This window comes from Lathamus discolor, chromosome 3 (genome assembly GCF_037157495.1).
Source record: "Lathamus discolor isolate bLatDis1 chromosome 3, bLatDis1.hap1, whole genome shotgun sequence".
Classification (NCBI taxonomy): domain Eukaryota; kingdom Metazoa; phylum Chordata; class Aves; order Psittaciformes; family Psittacidae; genus Lathamus; species Lathamus discolor.
In genome coordinates, this window is record NC_088886.1 from 36846595 (window position 1) to 36871783 (window position 25189).

A 25189-nucleotide genomic window follows, 5' to 3' on the forward strand; every position below is an offset into this window, starting at 1 on the left:
AAACTGCACCAGTCCCAACACTGACCCCTAAGGAACACCACTTATCAATGATCTGTACTTGGACATTGAGCTGTTGACAACAACTCTTTGAGTGCAGCCATCCAGCCAATTCCTTATCCACGTAGATACTCTATATGCACTACATGGCTATGTTAACAAAATAATTTTGTTCTGAATCAAATATTACTTGATCACATGACTTTTATGTTGACAATTCTGCAATTCATATGACAAGTTTACAATAATTTCCAGCCACTGGCCAACAGCCATTTTTCCTGCCTTACACTTTGCAGTTTCAACCTGTGTTTCATCAACTGTCCTATATATGTGTGCAGATGTGCATACATTAACATGTAGAGTAGAATAACAGAACCATATTTTAGAAAAACTAATCAGAGAGTTATACAATGGAAATATCTTCATCAACTACTGTCTCTAAATCAGATTCTACATATTGCTCTGAGTGAGAACCTGTCTATGGCATTAGAAAGGTGAAAATAACATTTTTGGTAGATTCCTGCCTTACTTGATAGTGCAAAATATTACATGGCACTCAGTTCCTTTAGATAGTTTTATAATGTGTGACGGAATATTTTGACAATGTTAAACGGAATTTCAGGAGTTTGCAAAAGGGTCTTTATTCCTTGCATCTATTCACAGTTTTTTTCTCCTCACAATGCAATGCCCTTCTATGCAACAGCTCCTGCCTGGAGTTATTTTAAGGGTAACTGTGTTATAGATTTTTATCTTTCTTACTCTTGCATACAGATCTTGTATCTAACAAATACAAAAGCTGTCTTGGAAACAGTACCTGGAGTATATAGGTAATGAATTTGTATTAATATTTACTTTCATATGTAACAATCTTAGTTACTTAAAATATTTTCCTCGTGAGGCAGTTGTGACAAGCAAATCTCATACCATTCAATTTCAATTAACGGTAAGACAGAATTTGCTTTTCTTTATTATTCAACTAGTTGAACAGCCAGTCCAATACTGCCAAAACCTATCTGCTAAATAAATTATCCACTTAAAAGTTTACTAGTTTGTAATCAATTTATAGATCTCTGTTGAAAAAATAATGTGCTTACTTATGAGGACAAAAAAAAAAATGTGGATTACAGGGAGCTTGAAAATAAGATTTCATTGCACATTTTGTGGCAAATTTGCCAACAGTTAAATATCACCTGTAATTTACAGTAGCTCATAGCTGTCCCAAGATAATGCCAGTATAAATTTAGAAAGATACCCAGCTGAACCATGACTAAGAGGAACAGAGAAAGTCTGTGCCACTTACGCTTTTATCTTGTTCTCTTATTCTTCTGACAGCCAAAACAGCTCCCTTTTACTGATAAAGTTGCTGTTTTGCTCAACACTGTTTTCTCTAGTTCTCTCTCACCTAGCCCAGTTCTCCTATCTAAAGGAGCAGCTTTCCATCACTTTTCTCATCATGCACATATATATTTTTTATTTTCTGATTCCTTAGTAACACAAATTATCTTTTCTGTTGAATTCAATACTTGAGCAGGACTTGAATACTTCACTGACATCCACCAGCTACATTTAAACACATACGCATGGCAAAGATTCATTAAAAGTAGGGAAACTAAGCCAGCTCTTCATCTTGACATATCATACCCATCCTGTTTCCAAAAGCAAACAATTCATATTTCAAGACTTCAGCTGTTATCCTTACCTGAGGGTAAAGGATCTAATTTATTCCTTTGTCTATCAATCATAATCTTCACAGGCACACTTGGACCTTGCAATTTGTGTTCTCTGGTGTCAAGGGCTCATAGTAATCACTGAACTGAAACCTTCCTTAAAAACCTCTATGTCTGTAGAACACAAGAAAGTTGGACCAAAGGTATCTTGAAAACACATATACATACCTAGAAGATATTTATTCATGGAAACAACCTAAATTACATTTCCTTTTGACTTTTCATGTAACATCTCCTAAATGTGGTTTATTGTTGGATTTGCAGCCCTAACTTGGACTGTAATGTAATTTAGTTACTTTACTTTATATAAAATAAGGGCATTTATTTTAACCTCCTGGCCTTGCATCTCCCTGGTCTGGTCAAACAGTATCAGAAGTAAGACACAAAAGTCTTTGATGTTGTCAGATGCCAAAATGATTTGCCATAATGTACAGCACTTTTGAGAGTCACCATTTCTTATCAGTGTTCTTACTTCAGATCCATGACTTTAATTACATCATTAATTACAACAGAAATATAGTAAACCATAGCAATATCATCCTAAAGAAATCCTTCAAGCTAGGCTTAAAATAAATTTCTTTTTTTTTTTTTGATTATCATGGAATTTATCAGGAGTTCAGAAAGCCTTTACCTATTTTATTTTAAATCTGATTGGAATAAGACTAAATCCTTCAAAACTTATGCCAGAAGCATATGTCTGTTATGGTTTCATATATGTTTTAGAAAGGCAAAAGATCAGAACTGTAATGACATTTCAAGTGTAACAACTATGGAAATATTTCTAATACTTCATGGTACTTACTAAGCTTAAGCAAAGGAAAATGTACGCATCTCCACAAATGGAATTTCCTGCCTTAGCATCAACAGCCTTAAAATAAGCATTCTGTATCATTTCCTGTGCATATTAATGATTTCTATAAAATTTCTTTCCTTCATTATACACGTTCATTTTTTGCTGTGTTAGAGACACTTCAAGAGCTGTGGGGAGAAGAAAAGTGCTTGTCCCTTTCATTAGCAGTCTACGTTAAACTTAATTCCCCTGACTCATCTACTTACTTCTCTTTTAGGCAATCAGTCCTTTGCTGTCAAAGCCAACACACTGCTGGTCAATGGCAAATACTCCAAGGGTCATTAGAGGGATCCAGCTGATTAACTTGGGAGACTTTGCAAGGAAGAAAAATGGCCTTTTTCCCTTTCAAGATTGATCACCTTTAACAGAAATACTGTATTTCAGAATCTGAAATCTGCATTTATACAAAATTCAGAGTTTTAGGCTTTCTATATGATTTCCTAAAAGCATAAGAATACACAAGTATTTTGCTGTCCATAGCATTGTAATCATTTGAATCCTATCTCTTCCATCACAGTATGAAAAGTCTTCAGAAATGAATGACGAGCAGATGGCATATCATTTTCTCAACTGAAGACTCTTCAATTTGCCACTCATGAAATGCTGGCAGAAAAGCACTTTTGTACCCCAGTGAATAGTCTGCAGAGTTTTTATATTCTCTTACAATATTTGTTTAACAGCTACTGGTAAACATAATAAAGGCTTATATCAAGCTTTTTTTTTTTTTGTTAATTGTTGTTGTTGTTATAAATATCACTGCAGTCGTCAATGTCATCACTTCTTTTATTTTGCTCTCCGAAATGTATTTTGATGCATAGCTCCAGTCTACCTGCAGTATCACTGTTGGCTCCTTCCAGGTATTCCCCTCTCCTGGCTGTCCTTATCCTCACAGCCTGTGGTTAATGTCCATTGAGTCCAACACTTTTTTTCACCATTCAGCAGAAGTTTGGCTTACCAATTATTCTATTTCCATGATAGCTGGTGTACTCATGACATCCATGTGTAATGCAGAGTGGACATTAGTGGGGTGTTTTGGAGGCAAACCAGTGGTCCACAGAGATGACGCTCTAACATATGGTGCCTCCTCTGAGTCAGTTCTCAACTACTACCTAAAGCAAGCGGTACAGATATCTCCAATTTGACACCCCTGTCTTTATTTCAAACACCTTTCTTAACTCTATTTTCCCTTTCATTATGCTTTTATGCACAACCTGTTGCAACATTATCAACCGACTTTTGTTTGACAATCACGTTTTCCTGAGTTACGCAAGTAACTACCAGAGATGCTATCATGATCCAGTGTGACATATGGGCCAGTGCCTTCCATTCATAATGGAGAGCTACCTATCTTATCAGCAGATGAAATGATCTGTTAGTAAAATAGCTAACGTACAGTGAGATTTATCAGAAGCTTTTTTTCATATCCTAAGAAATCTAGAAACCACTGCTCCTACTTGAGGTACCAGAAACACTAACTCATAGCCTGTGCACGGTGGATCTATTGTCCATCAATATCATATACTTTATGTCATTCCAAGCCTCCTAGGATGTAAAAAATTAACAAGCTTTTGTAAGTAACTTCTCAAATAACTGCTTTTTGGGTTTGGAGGTTGGCATCATGAGAATTATCTTTTTTCCAGGTTGTTCTACTCTTTCCAACTTAGCAAACAGATTAGTAGGTTCATTGTTGCAAGTGCTCTACTCTCAGCAAAAACTTTCTAAATCCTTGAAAAAGTATTAATCACTTATCCAGGCTTTTCTGCTATTGGAGCAGATGTCTAAAACATGAAATTCATGTAGGGAGCCCTTAGAAGTTTTGTATTGTTTCTACCGCCTAAGGGGTAGATATTAAAATTTTTTTAATATTGAGCCAACTCAGTTCTTATCACAGTTACACAAAACCACTGCATAAATCAATAGACAAATTGTCTGAATCTAATCCCATAAAAAGAGAAATTATGACATGTTTTAAAAATCTAGACTTAATAGATAGCAAAATGGCTACAAACAACATCAGGCTGAATGAATCAGATACCATCTGTGATAAAAGGCATGTTGAATAATACAGTCTAGATGCAAAGCATATTGAACAGAACAAAACATACCATACAACAGATTTATAGTCTATAATCCACACAGAAATTCTGCTAAAATAGATCAGCTCTGTCACGTAACACTGCTTTCATCTACTGTCCAGGAGCACTGCACCAATTTGACTCATTTAGCAGATCAGCTACATGCTATTCCTGATTTCATGCAGTGATGATTAAGGATGAAAAATATCACAGACAGTTGGCAACTGCAGTAAATAAAAAAGCTTTGCTCAATTTAGTCTTACGTATTTGCACCACAATTTAAAAAAAAAAAAAAAAAAAGAAAGAAAAAGATTGAATTCATCCCGTACAGTAATCTGCTATGATAAGTTTGGATCTTCAGGTTTTGTAAGTGTTCTAAAACAGGACAGTAAATTAAGCTTTAACAGACTGTTATGAACCCACTAACAGGGGATACTGCATACGCACCAAGATTAGTTTCTATTGAGAAAAATATTTTTAGTCAAAAATTGTCCAAAGCTGTAAGCAAAGTAATAGTGAGATGAACTGCATTAATCAAACAAGACCTGGCACAATTGCCTAACATGCTTAAGGTACTTTTATATATGCTGTTCCAGCCTGTGCACCAGAGACTCATCAAACATAGTAAACATCTGCTGGTTTAAGGATTATGGACTCTATTTTCTAAATTTATAGTGCTTGGATACCAATTTTAGTCACCAAGACCTGACTTGAAACTTAAATCAAAGCTTCAACTGCCCCCAAAAATGAATACATAAAGCCGCCCTAATGAATTCTACCAGTACTATTGTATGCCCGATCATGACAAATAGCTCATGGTATACCATGTAACATCAAGATCTTGAACAATGAAGCAATATTAGCCACAGTTTCATATTTTCACAGAATCATAGAATGGTTTGTGCTGGATGGGACCTTAAAGTTCACCTAGTTCCAACCCCCCTGCCATGGGCAGGGACACCTTCCATTAGACCAGGTTGCTTGAAGTCCAGCCTGGCCTTGAACATTTCCATGGGTGGGGCAGCTACAACTTCTCTCAGCAATCTGTTCCAGTGCCTCAACAGCCTCATAGTGAGGAATTCTTTTATTTGCCCACCATGTGGGCATGCCACCAAGGCAGCAGAAAAATAAAGGCTGTTCTGAAGATTTGGAGCTGAATCTGTTGATTAGCTGTCCTCTTACACCAGCAGAAGAGCTGAGTTGTACGTATATAGGATACAGGCTATATAGTCACTATATATGAATGTCAATGTCATTATAGTACCTTGAATTCACACTGCTGCACACACTTGAAAGATCCTTCCTGGTTCAATTATCTTGTATCATACCTGTCCCAATAATAGCATGGAACAAAATACACATCACAGCATTTGTCCATTTTATCAGAAGTTTCTAGCAGAAAACAAACTGCAATATTTACAATACTTTTCAAACGTGGAACTTCGGAAACCTTTTTGCTGTTTAATCTGGACATTTCAGAGAGTATGAAATCAAAAGGCCTCTAAGGTCTCATGCCTGTGCAGTTTCATTTATTTAAAAATTAATCATAGATTGAAGGAAAAAGCAGTAGTCCATTCCCACAAGAACTGACTTAAATTCTGCTGCCTTAAATTCATTTTGTTGCTGCCTTTCCTTTTAATAAAATACAGTGATTTAAGTGTGACTGATGGTAGTGAGAATTATTATTATTATGTTATCAAATTAAAGGACATTTGGGGAAAAAAAGCTTTTTTTTTGGTATAGCTGTCATACTACAGTTTTCATTTCTATGTGTATTTGGAAAACACACCAAAGAAAACATAAAAGTGTAAACTCTGTAACTAAAGAGTTTTAATTTATTTAATACATATTTTCCCAAAACCATTAATTACAGATCCTGTAAACAATAAGTGCTAGTGTAACATGAAATTTGCTTGCTTGCATGCTTTCTTCTTGTCCCACCTCTGGGCTCTTTTTCAGCTGGTGAATTCACTGAATAAAAAAGTATCTTTCAGCTTCTTTTGTGCATGGAGACCCAGTTCTGCCAGACACCTTTCAGAGGTCTCTTCTGTTAAAATGGAAAGCATGCTATGTATTCCTGTGTTTGAGCTAAATCTACATAATGTATTCACCTCATTCTCACTCAGAAGAGAATCAACATGTAAACCTTCTTCCTAAACACGCACTATGAAAATTGTGTTGCGCAAAAATATTTAGCCACATCTCTTATGTTTCAAAGGGTATACTTTTTTAATTTTTTTTTTTTTTTAACCTAGAGGATTTGAGCAGCAAACAATCCTGAAATTATATGAGCCTCACCAAGGAGAAATAAACCATAAGGATTTCAAATGGATGTGTCCTCTCCCAGTTCCTGAAGTTACAGAAACTTCTTGAAATCTTTGCTTCTTTAAAACAAGAACCTTTTCTTTTTCATGACTGCAAGGAAAAGCTAGGAACTATGTACCAAGCTGCAAAGACATCTTCTTGATCCTTAAAAAACATGAAAGGTCTCAGAGTAACAGAAACATCAATCGAGATAGTGCAGCTGACCTACCCCTAAGTTTCAGCTTGGAAAATATCAGTGTACAAGTGTAAGCAAAATTAAGGCTTCTTTCAGGAAACCACAGATGAACCACACTGTTATCCTGAGGAAGAATATGAAAGAAGATTGTGACAAACCCTGGGTCTTGATGCAGCTACAGAAGTAATTCAATCAGTTCCAGGCAGCAAGGAATCTGCCTCAAAACTGGAAAATACTTGTGTTGCTCACAAGAAACATTTTGTTTCATAATGCCATATATTGTTTAAAATACAAAATAGCTTTCTGGTTTTCAAAGGAACACATTAAAATATTAATGTGTTTAAAATATGCATAGGTGAAATGCTTGGAAAACAGAAAATGCTCATTTTCACACCCTTGAATGTTGGCATGCTGAGGTGATTATTTTGCACTGCTGTCACTCATTGTCGAGCAGTCATTATTACTTCACATGTAACCCCCAAAGCCAGCCTTTTTTTGCTATACCAGATCAAAAAAATCTCTGAATACAACCTGGCAATACTTTCAAAGCACTTTCTTATGTTCCAATTCTTATGTTAACTTCCAGTATATTTTAATATATAAATTAAGAAAGCAAACAATGCATGCTCGCTGCAAGAAAATGTAACTCAGTAACTTGAGGGAAGTTCCTACCTGGAACTTCAATGCTGGAATCAATGCTGGCTTTATGCCTGGAGACCATGGGTGACTTTGGGGCTGGTAAGAGGTGCTCACTGCCAGTCTCTCACTTGGTTATCACCAACGGCACATATCAATAAGAATACACTTCCACTAGCTTCTTCTGTATTTTCCTAGGTATACATGTAGGCACAGATGATAGGGTAGACTTCCCCCAGTCTCTTCAGATGGACATGTAGAAATACACAAACCAGGAGATCAATTATATATTATTTAGATTATATCAACTGTGTAATTAATTATTAGAATTAATAGATCCAGCTTAACTGCACTTAAAATCAGAACAGCTGCATAATGAAAGAATTCTATAAACTATTTCTTTTAAAGGTGCCTAGTATGTAACATTTCATGGGCTTATCATTCCGTATCAAGTCAAAACGTTGGATCAGGAGTAGTAACTAATGATGTTTTCCATATAACCTCAAATAAAAATTTTATATTTTAGGCATGGATATGCAGTCAATGTAGATAATAATAATAAAAAAAATAAACTGATGGAGACTAAATGCATGATATACTGCATAAAGCTCAGTAACCCAGTGCTCATTACTGTATTAATATTTAATATTCCTCACTTTATTCCCCAGCTTCTCCTTGATTTCTCTATTCTGCCTAAAGTCAGGAATCTTTGCAATGACTACTGATGGGTTTGAATAATAGGTGAATGAAAAGGCATAATTATTTCCTCCTCTTAAACCACATAGGTTTTTCTCATTATATGATGAGGCAGTGTGATTTACTATCCCTCCATCTTCATCAATTACTGCACATTGAAGTACTTAAAGTTCCTCTAATTGTTTACCACAAATACACACAACCCTTACCCTAAAAGGAAGGTCTATTAATGTGAACTCCATCAGCCCTGCTTGTTCAGTACTTGGGTAATAATACTGTCATTCAAAGAAGAAATGTGAGGTGACAGTTGCACTTTCCCATCCTTTTACATCTATATATTGCTGAACCAGGGCACCGAAAAGAAACAGAGCCCTATTATGTTATTTTGTGTGTGCAGTCCATAGGAGAAGATGCAATACAAAACCATTATATTGAAAAAAATTATATACTTAAAATTAACATAGACTGTGCCCAACTGATATAAAAAATGGAGCATCTTCAGCTACAGTAAGAATGCTTGTGGAGACCTTCCCTTGGGAAACAGTCTAAGCAATGTGTTCTCTTCCACTTCCGGTCATCTTCAAGAAGGTTTGCCTGATATTTAACTTAAATGCCTTTTTTCTCATTTCATCTTATTATTCGTAGGTATGTTCTATTTCATTATGCTAAATATTTTTTTCTTTCTTAAATATTTGCAGTAAGGAGATTTCTTTTCCCTTGCTTCCCAGTTCTGGTCTCATCTAAATCTGGCCCTGCATACATGAAACCACCTACCCTCTAATAGTTCTATTCCCTTTTGGTACCCTTTCCAGCAACACTTCTACCATGCTAAAACCAAGCTGGATTAGACTATTTAGTGGTATGATATCAAAGTACTTAAAATCTTATGCCAGGTGAAATAGGCTGAAAGGTCCTCTTTGAAGAGGGGACAGTAAAGTCAGAAAAACAGAAGAACATCCAGAAAGCATTGCTAGATGCAATAGTATTTGTTAAGTCTCTTCCTCTTAATTTTATTATTCTGATAGGGCTTATTGTTAAGCCTGGAGTACAGTGCTCCACCTGCAGCCAAGCCGAAAGGAGGCCCGTCATGTTGTAACAGTAGACACCTGTATGTAGAATATACTGGAAATTTTTAAAGGCCTAAAGATTAATTTCTACATGTACCTTTTGAAAGCATCCCAGTAGATGCAAAACTAGCATTGTGGCACCACAATATGCATATGCATTTCTAAGAAAAGAATTTAAGTATAAACAAAGTGAGTCAAACAGAGCAGTAATCTACACCAGCACAAAGAAGAACACATTGCTTCATTGCTTCCTATAGCAGATAGTCTCATTTTGACCAATCTCAGCTAATGAAAGGATGAATTTGTGGGACCTGGAAAGAAACAGTTTTCCGTTCCAGCAATATTTTTCAGATATACCATGTACAGATGAGCCAAAGGTGACTTGTAGTTTGGCATGCAGAAGCAGACATCAATAGTCCTGAAACAGGCACTCGTAAGGAGCCTGTTTTCAAACAAGTGATTTCATACCTAACAGATAATTTAAACGTATAAGATATATATCATGAGCTTTAAATCTGGAGCGATATTAATTTCTAGACATGAAAAGAACAAAGAAAAATATTGGCTAATTATACTATATCTATCCTGCATTCCTGGGGGAAAATTCTATATGATTTTTATATAAAATTACCAAAAGAACAATATGAAGAAAATTTTTAATGTTTGAGCAACATGCTGTTTGAAGAAATTATTTATACAAGCCAGGATGTAAGAATGACATACTATTATTCAGCAAAAAGTTACCTTCAAAACACACAAATTCTCTTGAAGTGCAAGAGCAGTATGTACATATCAGATGTTACTATGCACCCATTTGTAAGTCAGAAACAAAGAATGAATGAAGAATTACATCATGTTCTAACAAATTGTGATCAATTCCTGAATGCGCAAACATAACGCATTTCAAGTCAGAAAACTGGAATGAATCAAGGTAGTTGTAACCTTGGAATAGACTGCTGCTCTTTATTTCTTCACATTGTGAAGAAATTAAGAAGACCAGTTCTGGGAACTGAATAAATTCATGTTGCTTTTGCTTCAATAGTAAAATGAATACTGCTACTTTTTTAAACGACACTTTTTTTAAAAAATATTCAATTATACACATGAAAGAATTTAAGATGTAGCTTAAGATGACCTTAACCTTCCTGATGTACTGAACTGGATAAGAATGCAGCAAAAAAAAAAAAATAAAAAAATCTAAGTAATGCACAGTTATATTAAATGAAGGTGTGAATAACTAAAAACCACAAGAGATAAGTGGCACCCTATAGACCACTGCAAAATATTCCTAAATAAACACTTCAATGCCTGTAATAAGTAGTAATCCACAGCTCTTGCTGATGTATACATTTCCATGCTACCACTTACCACGATCGACGAGTGACTTTTGGATTGGGTTATTTGTAGCTGTTGAATCCATTGCACAATTAGCTTACACAGGACTTAAAGTGATTCACTGTTTTAAGTTCAGTTCACTTCCTCAAAAAGAATAGAATGTAATTTTAAGCAGCATTACTTATTCTCCTGTATGAAATGTCTTCCAGTTGTCTTGACTTTCCTTTTCTTTCTTGCTAACACACCAAAGATCATTTGATTTGAGCGTTATTATGGACTTTGGGTATATGCTAGATCCAATGAGCTCCGAATCCTAATTCAGTACTGCACTTCTAAGTTAAAGTATTATTTTATATAGCAAAATGCAAAAACTACAGATATTGACTAGGTATATTAAGGTGATTATAAATCAAACTCATGTCCGAAACAAGGAAAATGCTACCTGGACTATAATCTTTTTAGGGAGAAGTAACTAGGAAATGCATCAAAATATAATCCAAACTTAAACAAATAAAGATTTAACCAGAACCATAATTAAAATAACAGAGTCTTTCAATATTTCCATCTTTAGAGAAAAATACTAAGGGAGAAGGAAGAAATTCTACTGGAATTTTGAATTTCAGTCATATCTACAATACTCTCTTTTATTTGCTTGTTGAGCAAGATCATAATTATCTTCTACTGGTCAGAACCCTGACCAGAAGGATTCCCCATCCATGATTAATTTTTCTAGGCAGTGATACAACAGAAGCAAACACATTAGACTAAAGATTTCATCTCTGCAGCAACAGAGGAAAGAGAAGTGTGCCTGCATTTATTTTCTTTTCCTCATCCAATCATCTTTTTATTCTATACTTGTCAAGACATCTTGTCACTTCATTCTTTTCAGTTTCATGGGACAAAACAGCTGACACATTATGGAAAACCTACATGCAAATATTGATTTATATCTGCAAAGGATTAAAATTTCTTGAGCTCTTAGCACTTTATTTTTTTTTTTTTGAGAAAAAGGATCATTCTGAACTTGAAAATAAATCCAATTTCTAGAGATATGGTTTTCTAGAATAAATCCCACCATTTAATGTGTATGAAGCTATATTCAAGAATGTCTAAACTTGCTCAATGTTAGTATGATCTTGTTTATAAAATGACACCTTCATTTGAATCTCTGCAACATGTACGTAAAAACATTATCATAAAATCTCCTTGGTAACAAATTACTAAAAAAGGTGATAATTACTTCTGATGATGTGATTGTTAACTATAGGGTTTTATAGATCACATATGTGTTCTGTGAATGGTCTAAGGAATAAGCAAGGCTGTACTCACTGTGGTCATAGAAGGAGAGACAAGTAACATGGAAAAGCCCTTGCCCTTTGGTTACTCCAGGAAATCTACTTTCCAGTTACATGTCCCCAGAACATCAATACATGCCAAAACGTCATAGTCATTACACTATTCTTATTCTGCATCTGTAAAGTCAGTGTATTTAATTAAAAATATTTACACTAACAGATTCTCACTCACTTAAATATTTGACAAAATTTAAACAGCCATTTAAACATTCAGTTAAACCTGATCCTGTTGCCTTGGCCCCTTTAAGGCTTGTGTCACCCACTGTATGATAGTTACAGACTGATGGACACTACAACGATAATTTTCCTGTGCTTTCCCACAGCTAAGGACACCATTTTGAATTTATCCATGGGTATCACAAAAGGATTATTTTATCAGAAAAAAATATCAAGCTCCATCAGACCTTCTCAAAGAAAAAAAGGGATTCTTCAGAGGAGTGGCAGGAAGAAAACAAATAAATACTTTTTAAAGGCTGCTTCTTACTTCCCCCACTTCCCCCCCCCCCTTTTTTTTTAAGTTATACAAATTCCAGACCTTTTTTTTAAAAAAAAATCTTTAAACTCCATGGTAAGCCTGTGCTCAAAGGACAAAGCAAATGGCACAGCACAACCATGTTCATCTTACTGAAGTGTCTGTTTTTTTGTGCTCTGGGCACAGATTTATCCTTTTCATACATCATTCACTACTATCCAGATTGATTTCACCATGTCAATTCAAAAAAAACCCAAACAGCCTTAGCAAGAAGAAAAGAAAAAAGAAAGGGCAGGGGGGCAGGGGGAGGAAGTCTATCTTTTGTTGTTTTGAATATTAGCCACACTGGGTTCTGGTTTTCATTTTCTCCTTCCTACTTCAGAGGCTCCATTGATAGCAAAGGTCATAAGAACAGGACAGAAAAATAAATAACATTTTCTGCTGTTTTCTTGGTTTTGAAAGTTCTTTTATTGTCTATGAACACAAAGAACATATCATCTCTCTGATGCATCAAGAAAGGCCCTGATTATAATGTTTCATTGCCTGAATTTCTGTTTCAATTAAGATGCTGCTTGGGTGATACTTTCAAAGGCACAGAAGCAGTTAAGTCATCCAAGTCTTACTGAAAATTAATGGGAAGAGGCAGCTTCATATTCATTTGTAGCTATGTTACAGCTTTCCCCATCTGACTTCTTTTCTGTAGCAAAGCAAGAAAAATAAGCCAGATCATAATGGCTGGATAACAACTTACTTACTGAGAGGCCCAAGCATCTTTCACATAAAAAGGATTGTTCACCATCTTTCTCATGACTTTGGACTGTGTTGAAGGGAAAACAAATTTTGCTACTTCATTTACTAACCAGATTAGGCTTAAATAAACATATAATTGGAGGTAAACCTAACTTCATTAATTAACAGGAATGAAAATGTGCATGCAAATCACAACTGAGACTCAATGAATTAAGAGAAGAGCGACTATGATTGTGTTGACCACCCGTGTATAATTATGTAAATGGAGCACATAATTAACTCATGAAGTTGAACAAGAACTGGCTATAAACAGTCCCACATTAGATAACAGGAGAAACAGCTATGTTGTTTTAATCTTAAGCATCCAAAATAAGAGATCACTTGAGAGTGGTTTTTTTAAACACTCTACTTAAAAGATCTTGGTTTTTGGCTAGAGTGAAGAAGGCTTGTTTTAGAATAATACAGAGATTAGCTAAATTTCTACAACTTTAATGATTAGATAATTAACAACACTTTTAATTCTGCCATGGGATCATTAAAATTCATTTAAATTAGGTGAGCACTGCTTAAAGTCTACAATAGGCGTCCTAATTGTAAACAATACTCAATTTAATGAAGGTTTAATCTTCCATTTAAAAAAAGCATCAATGATACTTTTCCTCAAAATAATAAAAAGGCACAAATGCCTCCATCTCAATAAGTATAAAAGAGGAAGAAAAGTGAAAATTACTCACATACCTGCTTATAATTTTTGCCACATTCATCTGAAGTCACTCCAATAGGGTGGCATAGTCTTCCAGGCAGAATGCTTCATTCTATGAAGAGTATTGCAGATAAAAGCAGCTCAAACAGTGTAACTACGAATTTAACTACTTGCTCCTGTGGATATTGTGCTGAAGGGAACTGTCACAGGTGTTTTGCATAGATACTGTTGGTAAACCAACATAGGAAAGAGGTCATGTCTCTTCTACCCTTATCTGACCACTTTTTTAGCAAGTGACTTTCACCAGTTCAGCCACAAACACTTATGTTTGTAATTTCAGGTCTGCTTGGGTGGTCTTCACATGCTAAAGGCAGGTTGATGTCTTTCAATTTTGCTGCAGCAGGCTAATGTCAAGCTTCAGGTCACCACTCATCCTGCTCAAGATGATGGGCATCTGGAGAAGTCTGCTGATGGATACATCAGTTCTCTAATCAGTTCTCTCCTGACATCTGTTCTCTAGCAGATACAGAAATAGGATTTGTGTGGGCCTTCTGTGCAGGAGTTGCTATCAGCCTTCAACCTGGGGTAACAGCTCTGGGGCCACCTTCATGAGCAACGTTTGGTAGAGGACTATGTCCTTTCTTAAAAAAAAAAAAAAAAGCTCCCAACTTAGTCAGCAACATATATTCACTCCTACAGATTTGCAACAGCCATGAAATAAGAATACACAGATCAGGAGAGTTGATGTTCTTACTCTGAGCAAAATTAAAAAAACAAAACCAAACCCAAGCACATAATCTTAGGGCCTTAATTTAATAAAATACTCTGTTGCTTTTGCCCTAGAAAGAAAGATGTTTTCATTTCAGATTGGTTCAGCCTCCATCTAATGTCAGATGGTTCCTACTTATGTAGGTCAGAAGTCCCCTCTGGGTAGCTGCAAATGCATTGCTGAGAAACTCACAGGCCCCAGGTCAGAGAAGCTGAAGAGGAGTCTCAGGGTTTTGTGATGTTTGGTGTTTTCCTATGCTATAGTTTAAGGTGCTAAGCAAGCCTAAAAACCAAAAGCAAGATGATTTTGCACATCTAATTTTTTTGCATCAAGTTTCAACATAAGTTTCAAAATGCTATGGTTCTGGTGCATTACCCATGGTATGCAGTATTGTAGCTATTATATATTCCTATTATCAGGAAACACTGGCCAGCAGTGTCATGAGTCTCCAAGAGGGAAAAACTTGGAAGGAGGACAATGAGCTAGAAGAGTTGTTAGCTTAGTTCCCAATTAACTGATCTTTTGGAAGAAAAATAAATCTCAGTGAGGGGCAACATTTTACACGAGGAGAACATAGGAAAGAGAACTGCAGATACTGAGATTGTTTTCTTTTTCATATTGAAGAAGTGCTTAAAAATGAACTCGTTAGAGGCTTCTGCATTGTGCATAAACTGATCAAAGTTCTCTCATATATTGAGCTAATCTGTGAAGCAAAGGTCCAGAGTTAATCTGTCTTGCAATGACTAGATTTCCAATGCGCTAAGACATCCATTACAGGGTAAAGCTCTGCAGAGACATCAAATTTCAAATCCCCTTGAAAACAGTTAAAAGCAAAGTCTCTTTACCTTGCTGAGTGCTATGCATGAGCTTTGCTAATCCCTCACAAAAGTTAAATCTTTAGAAGCCAAATTATAAATTAGTATAACACAATAATTTATTGTCTTATTATCAAAAACTAAGAGCAGAAAAAACCAATTTCAACAGGGAATTTTTCTGTGTCAAATTCTCCAGTTTTGCAAAACTATAATTTCCCTTGTGAGAAATTCATTATATTGTGAAAATACTCCTGTACGCATTGGCTGCTTTTCCACGAATTATATCCAGACTTTTACATAACATACTGTCATTTTGCAGAAGCAACTGTTTCTAGTAGTGGATCAAATCTATGATACAACCTCTTCCTTTCCAGTCCTTTAACACTGCTCATCTCAGAGCATTGCTAAGGGAACTGAAGGTTGATCATTTTAGAGAATGGATGTATTACAATACAGTTACTCCTGCAGATAGCATAATTTTGTCTCAAACCAAGGATTTTAAAAATTCTAAATACGTTAATGAACAATCTGGACTGACATACCAAAATAACTGCATTGTCCATATATATTATGGATATAAACTAAGGCCACTCTAGTTTCCTTGCTACACATTTCCCTTTATTTCAGATTTGATTTCCTCTGCAAGAGAGGAATGTGAAGCTCACTTGGAGAAAATATATGTCCTGAGGACATTCCATAATGAATGACTTGGCTTTCTCTCTGGAAGTGTTTGTACTATTTTGAGAAATGGATATATAGTGGGGTGGTTACCAGCAGTACCTTTTGTCGTAATACCTGAAATGGAGCTTCTCATGTTTCAGAGAATAATTGATTTTTTTAAATAGCTTTCCTGTAGCTATACAACTCATTTTATTCCATTTTATTCTGTTTCTTTTTCTTTTCTGCTCCCTTTTTTTCTCTTCTCGGTTGCTTAATTATCTTTTGCAATAACATACACAACCAAATTGCACAGCTGCTAGATAGGTAGCTTCCTGGTATCCATTAGCATTCACAAAAGAAAAGAATGCTTTTGAAATTTTGTCATAGACACGCCAGTTATAATTTTTTCCCCTCCATTATCATATTATTAAAATTGTACTTTCAATAAGGGTGCTAAAACAATGTGAAATCTTACTTTTATAATAACAGCAAAAAATTAGGCTCAGGATTTGTGTGTTTTAACAACCCTATGTGATTAGGTACTTCATATGGCTCAGTGCTATAATGTATAAAATACTCCTCTGAAGCTCCCTAAAGCACAGTAGGCTTCAGAGTGACTAGATTTAACCTCCAGAGATCAAAACCATGATTTTAAGTCTTTACTTCAAATCTTCAAATCAATGTTGATATATGCTGCCATAGACACTTGTGCAATGGGCTACATCCTTCAGCTTTTAGATCTCAAACATATGTACATATATATATATGTACATACAAATAAATGAAAATAATGTATTCACAGCCTATAGCATCTCCCAAACTTCTCTTTAAGTAAGCAGATGCAAAATGGAAAACAACTTTAAACAAATGCAGTCCCTGTTTTTTTCATATACTTTGAGAAGGATACAGAAGCGGTTATATAGACATGCCCATCTCTAACTCACCTCTGCTGATTCTTCCCTCTCCCCATCAGGCCCTTCATCAAGGGTTTTTACCAGCATCTGCTGCTGGGAAACTACCATTTACTTTAGTAAAAGAAAACAGCTGCAACCTTAAAATGGAGAGTCTACATATGGCTGCTGCCTGATCTTCCTCTGTTTCAGCTTGCTGGGCATTTTAGTTTCAAAACAGAGAAATTAGGATACAGAGACCATTTGAGACTTATTAAAAATCTGCCTTGCACTTGCTTGACTCTTTGCCAGGAGAAGTGCTGAAGAAGGAGAACGGAGGAGATGAGTTTGGTTTGGAAACTGTCTATGGGCAATGTAGGCAGTAGGTGAACCGGAGTAGCACGTAAAAAAATATGGTTTAGCTACCGATTCTAAATTTTGGGGAAAGAAGACTAACCTTGAAAAACTCATTTACTCTGACTTTGTACAAGGGAAAACAATTTGCCAACCTAGACAGCAAAAATATTAAAAACAATGTAAGGTTTGATGTATTACTTATTTGTCATATATTGTGTTAGTTCTCTCCACCCATCTCATTCATCATCTGCTGGTCAAAAATTAAGGAGAAAACTTTTGTGAGTTCACAAGAAGTCAGTGTTGTGTAGACATCAGGTTTATCAAGAAGCAATGCATCATTCAAAAGGAAATGTTTAATAGTGGACTACACTACAGGACTAGACACTACCTTCTAATAAAGCAATTAGTTTTCACAAAATAGTTTTGAAGGTGGGCCTGTTTGTATGTTTTAAAATTTTATACCTTCTTAGATATATTATTCAGAAGAACAGTAACATGTCACAAACGTTTAAGGATTTTTGTGCTTTAATTCTGCAACCAGAAACAAAACTGTTATTTTATATCTTGTTACCAGGAAACCTTAGCAGCTATATAGCAAACAGCCACAGAATATCAGCCCTACACTCAAAAGTTTAAGCTGTGCTCAGCTCACTCAAAAGTTAAAGAATAAAAATGCATCAAAACAGTATAGATTTCAGGAGCCTGAAAGAATTGAGTTATAAGACATGCAGAGAAAGGGTTTATAAAACTAAAAATTCATTTGGGAAGGTGTCATAAAGACAATCAAAAGGATGGAACAACTTCTTCATCAAGAACATCAAGGTAAATTGGTATTCTTTAGCATCAGATGACCAGATCTATGAAATCATATATGGAGAATATGAATAGAGTTGTTCACCATTTCCTTAAAGAAACAAACTAAGAACATCAAATGAAGTGAGGCTGAAAAAAACCCACACCCAAATGTAAAAGGAGATGGGTCTACACACCAAACATAGTTAAGCTGTGAAAGTCTTTGTCACCAAATGCTGTACATCTTGTAAGTTTAAAAGGGTTCAGTAGACAACTTGGAAAGTTCAAAGAAAACATATGTGAGGGATGATTATATTCCAAAATAAAAGAATCCACTTTTGTTCATGGATGTGCCTTGGCTACAAATCTTTAGAGACTTGAAGAACAGTGTGGAACAGCAACCCCATGTTCTTGTACTCTTCCCTACACAGCTCCTTCCAGGTGGACATGGCAACAGGGTTCTGGACTGGATGCTTGGCTTTGCAGTATAGCAATTCTCATGGTCTAAACGTTAAATAACAATATTGATGACAGGTATTTTATTAAGGTCAATGAAATCTTCTAAGTGATAATCACTTTTACAGGCACTGACTCCTCAAACAGCTCCTGATTTGATTGATCCACTCAGACATTATCAAATGCGGAAAAATCACAGACATTAGGAAACACATTAAGTAGGATGGCTGTTTAAAAGTATCATACAGCACGCTGCCTAAGTATGTCACTGGAGTCATGATGTCACTACACAAACACAGTAACATAAAACCAAAAAGAACCGTTCTAAAGTAAACTAAGAACTTAAGTAATGTGCATATACAGATATTTATTCTCAGTAGTCTACACACATTAATGTGCATACATAAAAATCCCTCCAGTGCCTTTAAAACAAAACACCAAAGAAGAACTATCCTTTGTGAGCCAAATCTCAAACATGAGGAAACAGATTTAAATAGTCATGCCACAAACCCTTCAAATGAAAACAAAGTTGACTTAAATCTCCCCTCACTACTAGAGACAGATTTTTGGTAATATTTCTGACATCAGTTATATTGTTTCTTCCTACAATGCACTGACCTAGATGTGTTGGTGTAATTTTTCAGCTTATAATACTGATAATATTGCTTTTAGACAGTGGTTTCAGGGCCCTTTTGAGATGAGTTCTTCAAAGCTGTAGCTTAATCCATTCTTTATTAGCTTCTGTAAAGTGATTACTTCTTCAGGGCTGGATGGAAATACTTAAAGAAAATGAGCATTCTGTTACCAAACATCACTGATCTACTTCCAAAGCATTTTCTGGAATTTTAATGCTTTAGGGTTGACTGATAGGGATATAAAACAAGAGAAGACACTAACGGAAAAGTTTCATATGGTAAATGTGTTGACATTATGACATTTTTTTAACAAAATCCCAAAATGTGACAGGTGCTCAGGGACTGATGGTCTGTGACGGGCAATCTTGAGGTCACTGGAGCTGATACTGCTGTTGAAATGTCATTTTATTTTTTAGTTCAAAATGAAAAATTGCTCTCTGCATGTAGCTTATTAAAATCCTGTTAGAACTAGGGGCTAGGGGAAAGTCACATCACAATTGCAGGTTACCTTTGCAATGCTCCTTTCACAGTGCACAGAAAAAAACCAAACCAAACCAAAAAACCAGATCTACTGCATTTGTCCGATTGTAATTGGATGGGGACTTTTTCTTCTGCTCATGTGAACTTATTCTGCTAATTCCATGAAAGCTGTGTTGATTAGAACTAGGCTAAGAGGGTTTCAAAGAATATTTGACAAATAGCTACAGAATTTAGGAATCACCTGTTATCACAGCGAAGTACCTGCCCCATAGGCAAAGCAGGTCTGCCAACGTGACCACAGCTCTAAAATTTCAGATAGCAAATCCAAAATTATGAAGGAAATTAAAAAAAAAAAAAAAAAAAGAAAAAAAAAAAGAAACTAATTGATTTCAGCACTGTTGAAAGACAGAAATGATGAAAACCCAAGCCAACTCCTGGAAGTTATTTTTATAAGTGTCTGCATATCAGTGCAGCCAATGGCTGTTACATGTATTCCGCAATAAATAAATTTTTTGAAAGACCTTATAGCAGCCTTCCAGTATCTGAAGGGGGCCTACAGGGATGCTAAAGAGGGACTTTTCATCAAGGACTGAAGCAATAGGACACAGGGTAATGGGTTCAAACTAAAACGGGGGAAGTTCAGATTAGATATAGGGAAGAAGTTCTTTCCTGTGAGGGTGCTGAAGAGCTGGAACAGGTTGCCCAAAGAAGTGATGAATGCTTCATCCTTGGCAGTGTTCAAGGCCAGGCTGGATGGAGTCCTGGGAGACATGGCTTAGTGTAAGGTGTCCCTGCCCAAGGAAGGGGGTTTGTACCTAGATGATCTTAAGGTCCTTTCCAACCCTAACTATTCTATGATTCTATGATTGTGAAGTTTCTTCAGGAATAGAAGTAATTCCCCCAAAACAATATGCAAAGGAAAATAAAATACAGAGTACATGATACCACTGGTAAGAGGGTTGAGATGTGATATATCACAGCATGGAAACGACTTTGTTCCAAAATTGAGAGTGTAGAAAACCGGTCCACTTTAATGTGCTGTTCATATAAGAAACACTGGGGAATGGCCTGACTCAGAGAAGTGCAGCTTGTGGTGAGTTCCCAAACAAAACATCAACAATACAGAAATTTACAAAAGTCAGGCAGGGGAAGTGGAGCTAGATGATCTTTCAGGTCCCTTCCAACACAAACCATTCTATAATTCTACACGAGGAGTTTTGAAGCTTGATAAACTTTTGAACATATTTATCAAAGTATTTGTGGTTCCCATCTCAAGGTGAAGCAATAATAAATAGATAAAAAGTTGATTGGGTTCACAAGCTTTTTAAAAAAAAAAAATTATAAAAAAAGATAATTGTAGTGTATTTTTTAAAGAAAAGTTGGCATAAGGCAATCACTCTTGGTAAACATTAATAATGAATCATTCCATTCCAGCCTGCCACCCTTTATGTGCTTAAGGAGTAACCAAGCACACATCAAAGACATTCATTTTAATAAAAGAAAATACAACATTCAGAGATCTGCAAATATCTGGGTAAATATATTTTAGAATAAAAACTAGAGACTTACCTGCTTCTCAGGAGCTGACAAGCTCTTCAGTACCAGTGTCACAGGAAAGACAGGGATGTGGGCAAGATCAATGCAGCTTACCTTATCTGGAGGCTAGAGCTCATTTAGGGATCAAATGTCTACAGGTCCCTTCATGCAGCCACTGCCTCAGTGCCTCCAAAGCGCTGGCTGTCATGAATGAACCAGCAGTACCTCTAGGAGGGGAAATGCTCCATCTGTTTTAAATTTTGGGGGGTTTATGTGTGTTTAAGTTTTTCTTGTTTTTTGTTTTTGTTTTTAAATCCTAGGGGGAATTTGTAGAGTTTAGTAAATTATCCACGGTAACCGTCTCTGGATAACTTCAAACCCACCATGGAAATACTGTCTAATATGACAATTATAAAAGGGCAGCATAACCCAAACATGTTCCATTGTTCTATTTCCAGTTTGCCCAGAAATAACTTGAATTTCTGTGAGCAATTAATTTCACTCCAACATGACTCAGCTGATCTACTTCGGGCAGCATCACACATCTCTAAAATGTCATAGTCCTTCTGGGTGCTTTCTGGTGAGTATAACATAAAAATAAGTCTCTAATGGCTACACCAACATTTTCTTGTCATGCAGTTACAGCTACTGTGCGTACCATGACACTGTCCCCAACTGTAGGACACAACAAGAGCTGCTGCAGGCAGGAGTCAGCAGGTTCTTTTTTAGGGCAGCTGCTCAGCCTTTATGTTCCTCTCCTTTTGGGCAAATGTGTCAACGAGCAGAAAGACAAGGAAAGCATCTCCTGCTCTCTCCCATCTGAATGCTCAGCAGGGGACCATACCGATCTGCAGATTTTGCTTTTGGTCCTCTAATGAAAAGCTGGACAAATACAATACAGCAGTATTATTGCTGACTTAATTATAAACCAAATCAAAATATTGTGGATTTTTTCTTCCTTTTTTTTTTTTTTCCCCTAATAAAAAAGTGAGAAGAACATTAACAAGAAGAAAGATAAGAAAGATAAGAAAGATGATAAGATAAGAAAGATAAGAAAGACGATAAGATAAGAAAGATAAGAAAGATAAGCAGTGCACAGCAGTATTGGAAATCAGATGTAAGAACTAGAAGTTAAGCACAGACATTGCAAGAGCCATCATCTGGTTCCTCTACATTAGCTTCCATAAAGGAAGAGACAAAAGCAGCCCAGACTATTTTGACAATTACAGTAGTTCCCTGATAAAGTAAGTCAGTTGGATTTCAGAGCATACTGCTCCTACCACATACTTCAGAGTTTGCCTGCAGATTGAAATGTCTTTCTAATGAAAATAAATTCAGTCTGTGAGACTGTCAATGTACCTCAAGACATTTCAGGAATTTTTATTTTAACAAAGCCTGTGAAAAGCATGTTTTGTGAAGAAAATACCCTACACAAAGAAGGGATAAATAGAAGTATTGAATGTGAAAGTGTGACAGCTCATTCAACCTTGATTTACAATCTAATAAAAAGAACAATAACACATTCCACAGGAACTGCTGTCACCTGCAGGAGGATTTTTTCTTTGTTCCCCACTGCATTTGTCCTGCAAAAGTAAATTCATTTTCATCTGATCTTGACCAGAACTATTGTCTTCTGTTCAGTTCTCTACATCATATTGTGAACATCCTTTTTGCCTCATCTTGTAGCCCCTACTTAGAGGGAACATGAACTGCTCTTCAGAAAGAAGCACAAACATGAAGCTTTCCTTAGAAACCTTAAAAAGCTTTTCTTTGGTTCAAGAAGCACCAACACTGTTGAATACCTACACAAAAGCTGATGGCCAAGTTGTGTAACTTAGCCAGGGTACTTATTTAACTATTCACCTACCTATCTCAAAACCCCATATCTAAGAGCAAACTTTCTATGTTTTAGCAAGTCCACCCAAAACATTATTTTGAGTTGTCATTTGATTTTCTAAATGCAAACAAAATTTATTATATATTTTTATTTACAGTATCCTTTGCTCTTTGTATTTAATATAGGCATTATCAGAAATTATCTATTAACCATGTCTCAATTTTGAGCCTTATAGTTAAAGAACAATTATACGCAACAGTAGAAGAAAGCAACTCATGTTAGGGAAACCATGCAATCATTTTAAGCATTCACTCAGTTAAGCAGTACAACTCTGTTGAGAAACTGTGTCTTTTTCTGGAGATTTTCTACATATTTTCCCAGCTAAGGACAAAGGGGAATGACTTTAAACTGAAAGAGGGAAGATTTAGGTTAGATATCAGAAAAGTCCTTCACTATGAGGATATAGAACAGGTTTCCCAGAGAAGTGGTGGATGTCCCATCCCTGAATGTGTTCAAGGCCTGGTTGGACAAGCCATTGGTCTAGTGTGAGGTGTCCCTGTGTATGGCAGGGGGGTCAGAAATAGACAAGCTTTAAGGTCCTTTCCAACCCAAACCATTCTACAACTCTGTGTCATAAGTAGGTTGTCATGAGTAGGTTTTCATGTATTTCTGCAATTTCATATCTTGGCAGCAAAGCCAAATAAAGCATCTTAAATTTTTAAATAATGTAACTTGTTTCCCTAAGTATTTGACACTATTAGCAGCAATGAAAACAACATGGTCTATAGGACACAGCTTGAACCCTTGAGTTCTTTACTGTGCTCTGTCAAACACCTGGAGTTTGTCAAAACATTTCACTTCTCTCTCCCTTCTCTTTCTTGTTAGTTATTTGCTCTATTTTGGCTATGATCTCTTCAGAGCAGGAGCTAATCCTCATTTTGTGTTTGCATGATGCCAGCCACAACAGCAGCTTAATGTTGGTTTGGACCCTGCTATGGATGTCTTACTGATCACCTCTGGGGACACTGGGAAGGATCTTTTCCCCCTCATGCTACACTGGGCTGCGCCAGGTGTTGTGTCTGTTGGCTTGCACACTCATTGGGCTTTGCTGCTTCTCAGCAGTCCAGGGATGCTGAAGCCACATGAAGTCTATAAAATAATCTTCACCTAAGAAGATACCCATTGCAACTACCAATTTAGTAGTGGTTTGGTTCATGGATAAGCCAGAAGTGAATTAAGAGAAGGAAAGGGAGTGCACATTGCATGCCCAGTGGTGGCATAAGGGGCAGCCAGGCACCCAACAATGCAGGCAGGTGTGGGGTGGACGGACATCCTCTCCTACCCTGAATGACAACATGAAGGAGGAAAAGAACACTGTTCCCACAAAAGCTCTCAGAAACAATAGTGAAGCTCCGTCTCAATTAAATTGCATCCCCGTCTACTTTTGTCTTACCATGGAGCTTCATAATGTAAAGGCCTGAAGTGGAAGCACAAGATACTGTCAGGGCAGCAGTGATAAAAGAGCTGGATGAGAGCAGGATTTATTTTCTTTCAGAAGGAAGAAGCCCTTGTCACTGCTCCAGCTTTCTCTCATTCCAAAATATTTTGCTCCTCACCAAAGCCCTTGGGGTACTGGAGTCAGTATAAATCAAATGCAGGCAATCTGACAATATTGGATTTAAATGTGCTCTTACTAGTACCTCCGCCACTGAGAAATGTTACGGCAAAAACAGTCTTCAAAGGCAGCTGTAAAAAGTTACTCTAGCTGGCCTTGCTTTGCACAGCTTAGCACTCCTCAA

At 36.3% G+C, this 25189-nt stretch overlaps 1 long non-coding RNA gene across 3 annotated transcripts; it reads right to left on the reverse strand.

Moving 5' to 3' along the window:
* Positions 1-6533: 6533 nt before the first annotated feature.
* Positions 6534-17455, reverse strand: LOC136010930 (uncharacterized). Of its 3 annotated transcripts, XR_010611078.1 has the most exons (4): positions 17352-17455; positions 14199-14275; positions 7822-8027; positions 6534-6696 (listed from the first exon to the last, which is right to left on the reverse strand). It is a non-coding gene; the product is annotated as an uncharacterized LOC136010930 (long non-coding RNA). The 3 variants fall into 3 exon arrangements; XR_010611077.1 differs by lacking the exon at positions 17352-17455 and having other exon boundaries at positions 14199-14307; XR_010611079.1 differs by lacking the exons at positions 6534-6696; positions 17352-17455 and adding an exon at positions 7195-7273 and having other exon boundaries at positions 14199-14307.
* Between the last annotated feature and the right edge of the window lie 7734 nt (positions 17456-25189).